Source organism: Nomascus leucogenys, chromosome 2 (assembly GCF_006542625.1).
Source record: "Nomascus leucogenys isolate Asia chromosome 2, Asia_NLE_v1, whole genome shotgun sequence".
Classification (NCBI taxonomy): domain Eukaryota; kingdom Metazoa; phylum Chordata; class Mammalia; order Primates; family Hylobatidae; genus Nomascus; species Nomascus leucogenys.
Window position 1 is genome coordinate 5,354,162 of NC_044382.1, and position 10,125 is coordinate 5,364,286.

The following is a 10,125-nucleotide window of genomic DNA, read 5'->3' on the forward strand; positions in this document are numbered from 1 at the left end:
TGGCCCAGCAATCCCAGTCTTAGGAATATCCAGAAAAGTGAGTGCCTATGTCCACAAAGATACTGGTACAAGAACATTATAGCCAAAAACTGGAACCAGCCAAATGCCCATCAAATAAGAGACAGATAAACAGACTGTGGTGTTTCCATCCAAGGAATATTACTCAGCAATTAAAAGGAATGAACGGCTGATTCACACCACTACTTGTGGATCTCAAGACTTTATGAAGCCAGGCAGAAAAGGATACATGTAGTAGGAGTCTATTCATACGAGATTCAAAAACAGGAAAACTAATCTATAGGAATAGAAGTCAAAACAGTGATTATATCTGGAGAGAAAAGCATAGGTAGGTATTAACTGGATGGGGACACAAGGGAACCTTCAGGGGTGACAGGAATGTTCTATATCTTGGCCTCGGGGAAGGTGTCACAGGATATCATGTGTAAAAGTCATTAAGCTGTGCACCGAAGATTTGTACATTTTACTACATGTAATTTGTTCCTTCACAAAGTACTGAAAGAAAAGAGAACTAGACACATCCCAAAAGATACATTATTAATTCCATGCAAAGTAAAGAGTTATTTTCAAAAAGAAAATGTCATCCTTAAAACGCTCCCGGCATAGGGACTTACCCCAGATGTGAACAATATTCACACGGGTGTAATAAGGGACAAACGCACTATATGTGGATTCAGCCAGTCATCTGCACTGGGAGGATGAGCAGAAGGACAGTGTTTGGGGCAGTAGCAGAGGACTGGGGGTGAACAGAGAGCTGGATCCCAATATTTTGTAGGAAGATGTCAATAGATAACACCTAAAATAAAATAAACACGTAAACAAGACACAGCAGCAGAGCTGTGTTGTTCAGACACACAAGGAGGGAAATACTAGAAGAAACAGCTCAAGGGCAGCAAGTGATTGTCTCTGGGAGTGGGATTCAGTGGTGGGAAACTGTAGGGCAAGATACGGCTATGTGTAATTTGGTTCTGCTAGAATCAGTTTTAAAAAGAAACTGGAACTCAAAACAGAATCCCTTACTTAAAACAGAAATGTGGCCGGGCGCGGTGGCTCACGCCTGTAATCCCAGCACTTTGGGAGGCTGAGATAGGCAGATCACCTGAGGTCAGGAGTTCGAGACCAGCCTGGCCAATATGGTGAAACCCCGTCTGTACTAAAAATACAAAAATTAGGTGGGTATGGTGGCAGGTGCCTGTAATCCCAGCTACTTGGGAGGCTGAGGCAGGAGAATCGCATGAACCTGGAGGCGAAGGTTGCAGTGAGCCGAAATCATGCCATTGCATTCCAGCCTGGGTGACAGAGTGTGATAGAGTGAGACTCCATCTCAAGAAAAAAAAAACAAAAAAACAGAAATGAATTTCTATCTCAGACAAAAGGCTGGAGCTTCGCATCTCAGGGCTGCTCCACAAAGTTCTAGAAGACTAGAGCTCCTTCTTCTCACTGCTACACCACGCATGGCCTCCATTTCCAAGATGTCCTTCTTGATCCATATGGCTGCTCCAGCTCCAGCCATGGAATCCACCTTCCAGTCAGCAGGATGGAAGATGGGAGGGACAAAGATGAAAAAGGGTTCACACCCTCTGTCTTTTTAGGCAGTTTCCCCCTAAGCTACTACATAACACTTCTGGCCAGAACCTAGTCCCATGGTTACCCCTAGGTGCATAGGAGGCTGCAAAATACCATCTATATTCTGGAGCGCCATAGCCAGCTATGGAAGTAGGGAGTCTCTGCCATTAAGACTTGTATTTAAGGTTGCCAACTATCTATAGGTATTACTTTGATAAAATGTAAAATGTAAACAAAAAGAAATAGCATGAGCTGCCAATAGACAAAGTGAAGAGCACTTGAGCAGGGTGCATTGGTCCTAAAGCACACACCTGGGCAGATAGTAGGGATGCCTGATGAGAGCAGGACCACCACCCAGGCCCCCCAGCACAACCCAGGAACCAAAAGAGGAGCTCCAGGAGGAAGACGAAGAAGCTGGCCTCGCAGAACGAAAGCATTAGGTGCACGCTCTCACTATGGGGCCAAATAACTCCATGTCAACAGCCTTGCTGATAGCCTCAAATGCTCAGCTCTTTCTGGCCTCCCACATTTAGACCAGTGTTTAAAAAAATATTGTCTCACGATGCCCCCCAGTAAGGTGGAAATGGCTATTCCAACTTTACAGATCAAGAAACAGACTCTCAGAGGTAAAGCACCTTCCCCCAAGTTGTAACTGGAGGGTCCTACTCTTAACCTCAGGAATCCAAAGACCAAGTCCAGGTTTCTCTCCTCCGAGAGGTCTGCCACCCGCAGCTTTTGGGTTCTCTGCAGGGCCAAATCAGGCCTGTCAATAAGTCACAAGAAGCAATGATTCATTTGAAGACAAGATACACAACAGGGAGGCCCGGTGGAATGAGCAGTCCTGTTTCCTAGGACGTCGGCCTTCTGCAGGGCTGAAAGAGTCCACAGTTAGCAGGGAGGATCCCCTTCTGCAAACACCAGCACAGCAGTTTCCAGACAAAGAGAAAGTGCTGCTGGTGCTAGCCGAGAGCTGCAGTTATTTCAGTCCTCAAAGGGCTTTTGTCAAGACAAGGCCACGAGCTGGAGCATATAGAATTCCAAGCTTTTCCCTTCCGATTCCTCCAAAACCAGAAGGGAAAGTCGTTCTGCACTGCTATAACAATATTTGCCCCCTGAGTACCATCTGCGAACCTCAGAATGCTTCACTAACATTTCTGAATAAAACTGCAGAACCTCCAAGTGACCTTGGGACAGTCATTGCCTCTCGCCACACCCCACGTGTCATGGAAGATGCTGGAGAGACACTGTGGTTCTTGGAGAGAAGGAGGCAAATTGGCAGAGGGCAGAAGGAGTTTACTGTCCCCAGAACCTGTCCTAGCCACGCCTGTCTGGATGCAATGAATGCATGAGGACCAGCCAAAGCCCGGAGCTCAGACGGTCCAACCAAAAGGGGCAGGCAGATTAGGGAGAGCCAGGCAGACAGAAATAGGCGAAGGGCAGAGCAGAAATGTGCAGAGCCTGGCAACAGGGACCTAGCTGGAGGTTCCTGGACAGGGCTCAGCACCTGCAAAGACTCGGATCAAGGCAGGACCCCCCCTGCCCCCAGATGGAGTCAGGTTTCAAGTGAAGAATCCGGGTAGAGCTGAGTCAAGGCGGGGTCACTGAGAAACAAGACAGGAGAGGGGCCTGCTGGGGCTGTAGGTCACAGTGAGGTGACGCCATCGTGTTGACTCAGCCAGAGAGACGTTAGAGGAACTGTTCACACTCCCTGGCTGGTCACAGAACTGATGCCAGAGTCTGCAGTTGAGGCAGCTTCAAATGTTAGGGAACTATGGAGACTGACCAGGCACCACAGAGGCAATTTGCTCAGCAGCAACTGCTTTGCCCCTCCCCCTGTTTTCTTACTGAGGGAGATCTTTCTCCAAATCATCAGAGCCAAGCAGGTGACCCTCAATCCAGGCCTGCCACCCTCCAGCAGCCCCTAGAACTAATCCCCGCTCCTCCTTGACCCCTTCCCAGACTCCTCCAGCTTGAATGAACCTTCCCAATGTGTGAGTTTCATCTCTGACCCAATTCAAATCTTCTATTTTAAAAAGTTTTTTTTTTTTAAGATGTTCCCCAGATGTTTAATTTTATGTTGCCCAGGCTGGTCTCGAGCTCCTGGGCTCAAGTGAACCTCCCACTTGGGCCTCCCAAAGTGCTGTGATTACAGGGGGTGAGCCACTTATAAGAATAGAAGGCCCAGCCTTCTATTATTGTGTTTAAATGACTTACTCTCACTCCACCCCAGCCTCCAGCACACTGTCACATAACCAGAAGAGTTCAGTAAATATCTTTGTTGTTTTTTTTTTTTACTTGACTTGAAAATATCTAGTTAAGGACATAAAAGAACAATACCATCAAATGACAATATACAAATAAGCACAAAAGGATACCACACAAATAACAGTCATCAATCCTGAGGGAGCGTTGAAAAGGATAAGTGAATCTGTAAGAGAGGGCACTGATCTAGGGAGGTTGCATGGAGGAGGCGAGTTCTGAACCAGCTACTGGGAAAAAAATAGAGTTTGGGTTAATAGATTAGACTTATTTTGGTTGTAAGCAACAGCAATCTAATTCAAAGCAGTTTAAGACAAAGAAAAAAGAAAAAGGATGGAAGGAGGGAAACAAGAGGGAAGGAGGAATAAATAAAGGAAAAAATAGAGGAGACTATATTGCCCCAGGTAATGGGAAACAGGCATGGCCGATTCCAGGTGCTCACATGATAACATCAGGAACCCACTTCTCTCCATTCGGCTTTCTTCTGTGATAGCTTCATTCCCAGGCAGACTCCCTGCAAGGTAGCCCCCCAGAGTTAAATGCACAGCTTTGCAATGCCAGTAGGGAGAGGGAGCTTCTCTTTTTCAGTAGTTGAGGGGGCATTTAAAACACACACGTGCATACACACACACACACGCGCACGCACTTTTGTTGTAAAGAGATATTAGCGGGATGATTTGTTACTGCAGCTTAACTCGGCCTATCTTGAGTAATATATGCTTCACTGGTCTAGCTTGGGACACACACTCATCCCTGCGGCCAGAGGGGCACAGTGCTCTGATTGGCCAGGCTGAGTCACAGTCTAGCCTCCAGCCATGGATCTGAGGGCCAGCCCCACCCTAATCACAGGGTTTGAGATTTCCTTCAAAAGAAAATCAAGATGAGGTTGCCAAAAGAGAAAGGGGAATTGATCACTGGGCAGCAAAACTCAGCAGGGTTCAATAAGCACTTGGCAGAATGTGGAGGGAGGGTGGGCACGCTTCACCTCAACAGTTTCTGGATCTGGGGCCCACCGCTCTGTCTAATACCGCCCCCCCCCCCCCCGCCACAAGGCCCATGTACAAAGGTGCCAAGCTCCCTGCCTCCCCACGGGTTCCACAGGAGACCTTGGGGCTCCCAGCACAGGGACAGATTCTAGCCTCCCGCTCCTTGCCGCCCACCTCCTGCTACAGCCAAGACTCCCAGCTGAGACAATCTCCCAGCCCTGCAGGGAGACCTGAAGGTGTCCGAGGGCGACCTGGAGGCCAAGCGTCCACACCTGCAGCCTCTGAGGGCCACCAAATCCCACCCAGACCCTCCCAGCAGCCAGCACGCGGACGCTCACACATCATTCCAGCAAAGCCCATTCCTCCGGAACTGAGCGAAGCCATCCACACTTCTAGCCCTGCCATTCACCTACATATTTTTAACCTCCTGGGCTCAAGAGTTCAATCCTGCTTGTCTGCCTCTCCCACAGCCCCCAGAATCCAGCCAGAGTCTGTACGTCACACTTCCTGCAGCAGGCCTGAGGGTCAGGAGTTCATCCCATTGAGCCATTGCCTGGGGGGGCGGGGGTCCTAAGAAGCATGACATCCTCCCCCAAAGCTCCAACAGCTGTGTTTCCCCCTTGCTTGGAAGGAAAGAGACCACGTAGAGCAGCAGAAAGAATTTCGTGCTGCAGAAATGCTCAGGGTAGGACTCACAGTCAAAAGGTCAGACTCTCGGGATTTCAGGCAGATCATTTTTTTGGTTTCTGCCTCGGTTTTCCTGTTGGCAAAATGGGGGTGAAAGGGGCAATTTTAGAAAAGCAAACAAGTCTGTGATAGGGGACCAGCTTCTCCATTCCAGCTCCACTGGGTCCAACAGTAGTCCAAAATCAAGCCAATCCTTTTATAGAGAACTTTCTAGACTCCCAGACCCACTTTAGGAAAGAGAACTGAGAGCTGAGCATGGTGGCTCTCACCTGTAATCCTAGCACTTTGGGAGGCTGAGGCAGGGGGACCATTTGAGGCCAGGAGTTCAAGACTAGTCTGGGCAACAGAGTGAGACCCTGACACAGAAAGAAAGAAAGAAAGAAAGAAAGAAGAAAGGAAGAAAGGAAGAGAGGAGAGAAGGCAGGCAGCAGGAAGGAAGGAAGGAAGGAAGGAAGGAAGGAAGGAAGGAAGGAAGGAAGGAGAAAGAGAGAGAGAAAGAAAAGAAAGAAAGACAGAAAAAAAGAAAAAGGAAAGAAAGAAAGAGAAAGAAAGAGAGAAAGAGAGAAAGAGAGAAAGAAAGAAAGAAAGAAAGAAAGAAAGAAAGAAAGAGAGAGAACTGAGGGACTGAGGGTCTAGCTAAGCGTGTGTGGTCAGTTCTCTGTCTACACTGGCTGCTGGGTAGAGTAGAAAGCCAGAGGGTTGAGCCATCAGCTGATGGCCTTAACGGCTGCTAAGCATCTCTTGAAGGTGACCAGAAGCTGGCCAAGGAACGGAAGCAGGACAGGCCACAGTGTCCCCAAAACACTGGGGCCTGGCCTCCTACACTACGCCTGAGAGCACCATAGGAAGGAGCGCCTCTGAGAACTCGCAGCCTGCCACACTGAGTTCTGTGCACATTTATAAAGGCAACGAGGGCCACAGAGACAAAGAGTCCACATTCTGGGGAGGGGCTTGAAGAGAATTAAACATGCAACGAGGTCAGAAGAGGCAACAGAGAGGTGGATCCCAGCTGTTAGTCGAGAACTCAAAAGTTACTTATTAAAAAAAAAATACACAGTAGAAATTTTTAAAATCTAGTCAATGCACCTTCTATGCTCTAGGCTGGGACGAATACAACTGAATATAAGGACCTGAGCCTTCCAGGAAGCAAAGCTGACCGTAAGGCCTGTGTGTGGAAGGGGCTTCAGAAAGCCAGATCTAGCAAAATCATTTAAACAGAAATAGAGTGAGTCCTGGCCATTGTATTAGATGACTTCAGTTACTAGTAGCAGCCACCAAATTCACACTGGCTTAAGCCAACAAGGAGGATTTATTGGTTCACTCGACTAAAAAGGTCAGGGTCCAAGTTTCAGGCATAGCTGGACCCAGGCTCAGACAGGGCCATGAGGCTTCCACCCCCTCTTCTCAGTGTCTCAGCTCTGCCTCCCTCTGCACCCGCTTCATTCTAAGATGCCGCATGGCATTGCCAAGGCTGCAGGCTCCCAGCCTCCTTCCCATGGGCAATCCCAGGGAAAAAGCAGCTTCTCCTCCCAAGGGTCATCATTGGCCCTGTTTGTGTCACTATCACTGTGGTCAGGGACAGGGAATACACTGACTGGGCAGACCTGGGCCTCATTAGGGGGCCTGATACAAGGGTCTTGAATTTGGGAGGTCTGGGCTGGAAATAGAAAAGGGAGTCATGCCAGGCGAGGTGGGTCACACCTGTAATCCCAGCACTTTGGGAGGCCAAGGCGGGAAGATCACTTGAGGCCAGGAATTCAAGACAAGCCTGGGCAACAGAGCACAGAGACCCTGTCTCTATGAAAAAAAAATTTAATTAGCTGGGTGTGGTGGCACGCGCCTGTAGTCTTGGCTACTCCGGAGGCTGAGGCTGCAGGATCACTTGAGCCCAGGAGTTAGAGGTTACAGTGAGCTATGATCGCACCACTGCAGGGTGGCGCTCAGAGCAAGACAGAAGGAAGGGAGGGAGGAAAGGGAAAGCAAAGGGAGTTCCTGGGATACAGATGGAGCCCAGGGTTACCCAGCTTTACTGCTGACTAGCTGTGGGGCATTGGGCAAGTCATTGCCCCTCCATGAACCTCTGTTTCCTCATCTATAGATGCGGATGGCTGCTATAGAGATTAAGCATGATAAGTTATGTAAATTAGCCAGCACAGGGCACTTAGCAAATAGTAGCTACTAGTATTCTTTTCTCTATGTCTTCCATTTGTTTCTCACTTCAGTTTCCCTTTGCCTTGTTTCCGCCTTAAGACGGCCAGGGGCTAGCCCTTCAGCATCACTCAGTACCCTGGGTAAAGAGAGGGCCTGTCCTGCCATTCATTCCCACCTGTTCACCTGTTCTTAGAGCCCTGATCTGAGAGACAAATTGGGGATGCCAGGGGCCAGCCAGGGGGCTGAGGTTGAGATGGGGTTCCAAGGGGCTGGGGGAGCAGGGAGTTCCATCTGCGCTGGCACCACCCGGGAATGTCCAGTGCAGAGCCCCCAAGAACACAGCTCCGGTTTGGAAGCATCAAGGCAGGAATGGAGCTGGGACTGCCAAGCTGGGAGGGCGGGAGCAGGAAAGGGAAGCAAAGGGAAGAGAAGGGGCAGAGAAATGACCCATGGAATCCAACAGCTCATCAGGGACGGGAGATCTCCTCGACAAGGCTCTAGGGCCCGGCTGGGGCCATCCCTGAGTTCTGAGAGATTCGTGAAATTCTTTGAATTCAGAAAAACATCAGGACAACCCGGCCCACCGTTCCTGGAAAGGGCCACATAATGATGACAGCAGCAGTTATGGCCAGGATGCTCGGTGGGAATCCAGTGAGGGACGGTCACAGGGAAGAAAGAGCGGCCACCGATTTCAAAAAAGCAGCCATCCCGAAAACCCTCTCATGCCCTTCCCTTCGTCTCTGCCTTCGCAAGAGTCTTCTCACCGAGGATGCCTTCCAGACCTTCCTGCACGCAATGAGAGTTCTCCAGCTGCAAAGAGCCCCCTTTCTCCTTTTCCAATCCTCCCTGCAACCCAGAGGAACAGCAATTCTACAGACAATAGGGGTGAGAAGGGAGGCTGGGCCTGTGGGCTCACAAGAGAGCAGGGAGAGCGGACGATGCTGGGTGTCTGTCACTCCTGGACTGGGGGAACTTGGCAAGTCTCATTTCCTTGTTTGGAAAGTTGAAATAACTATTTCTCACAGGGTTTAAAAAGGAACAAAAATAATGTATTTGAAAGTACTTTGCGAAATCTCAGGAACAGTTTCAATGCTAGTTTTTAGTATTATTATAAGCACCTGCAGAAGCCAGTCCTCTGTCCTTCACTCACCCGCAACCTCTGTTTGGCAGACGCTGCCGTGGCCGTGCCCCACCCTCACACTAGCACACTCCGTGCTGGTACACACACCTGTGCCTCTCTCCCTGGAGGCTTTCCCAAGGCCTGTGCATATGGCAGGCAGAGGTGCTGGGGAGCTGGTAGCCGTAGGAGCAGCCTTTAGCCGGGACAGACACTCCTGCTGTTTTTACCTGCTTGGAGCCCACTCTGTCTACAGGTAACTGCACGACAGTTTGGGGGCAAGGGGAAACTCCCCTCAATCCATGTGCTACAGTTGCAGGGACCAGTCCCTCCCAGCAATCCCAGGTTAGCCAATCAATATCAGAGGCTACTCAGGAATGAGCCTTTATCTGTCCCCAGGCCAGGGGACTCACGGTGGGAAGGCAGCTGGAGCTGGCAGTTGAGGCCTGCCCGAGAAGGCAGTGGTCTTCGATGGGATTCCCAGGAAACAGATTCAAGACAGAAAATTGCAAGGTTTGTTGTGAAGAGCAGTCAGGAGATACCCCTGCACGGAATGACCAGGCGGGAGTGGGCAGCGGGGAAGCCAGCCCACCGTGCCATAGTAAGTGAGGCCGCTGCTGGTCTTACAAGGAGATCTGAGCATGGTGACCCTGCAGAGTAGTCCCAAGGGCATCAGGAGTCAGCAGCCACAGGCCAGCCCACTGGAGGTGGGGTGTGACCTTGGGTGAGGTATTCCTGGAGTCCAAGGGCGATTCCTGGTGAGGGGAGGGGAGGGAGGTATCAGCAGGCCCCAGCATCAGCAGCTCAGGGACCACGGGCCCTGAGGAGGGGCTGGGGCTGCACGCACAGCCTTCCTCGACAGAACCTGACTCTGAAGAAAGCAGAGATGGGCCAGAGCAAGGAAGGCGCACTGGCAGCCTGTGTGACCCCAGGACCCACTGCCCAAGGGAGGCTCGGGTTGGGGAGGTGATGCAGTCACTGCAGTGGAAACGGCCCCCTTCTGTGCACCACGCGTTCACTGCAAGACAGCCTCTGGCCAGAGTTCCTCCTGGGAGAAAATGTAGGGGCAGGTCAGAGTCCAGAGAAAGCCAGAGGGATGCATGTGTCCCCACTCTTACAGATACCCTCCGCTGGGTACATTTCCCATTTGGTCATGTCCTCGGTGCACACTCATTAGTGCTGACCGTGTGGGGGAGGGGGGGGCGGCGGTGGGCAGCACAGATGTGAGCAAGGGGCACTGAGGTCCTTGACAAGCAGCAGGGGCTGCCCTGCTCCACCTGCTACCCTAGGGGCCTTGTGGCTTCGAAGCCCAGAGGCAATGCTTCAAAGGCCTCTAGTTCT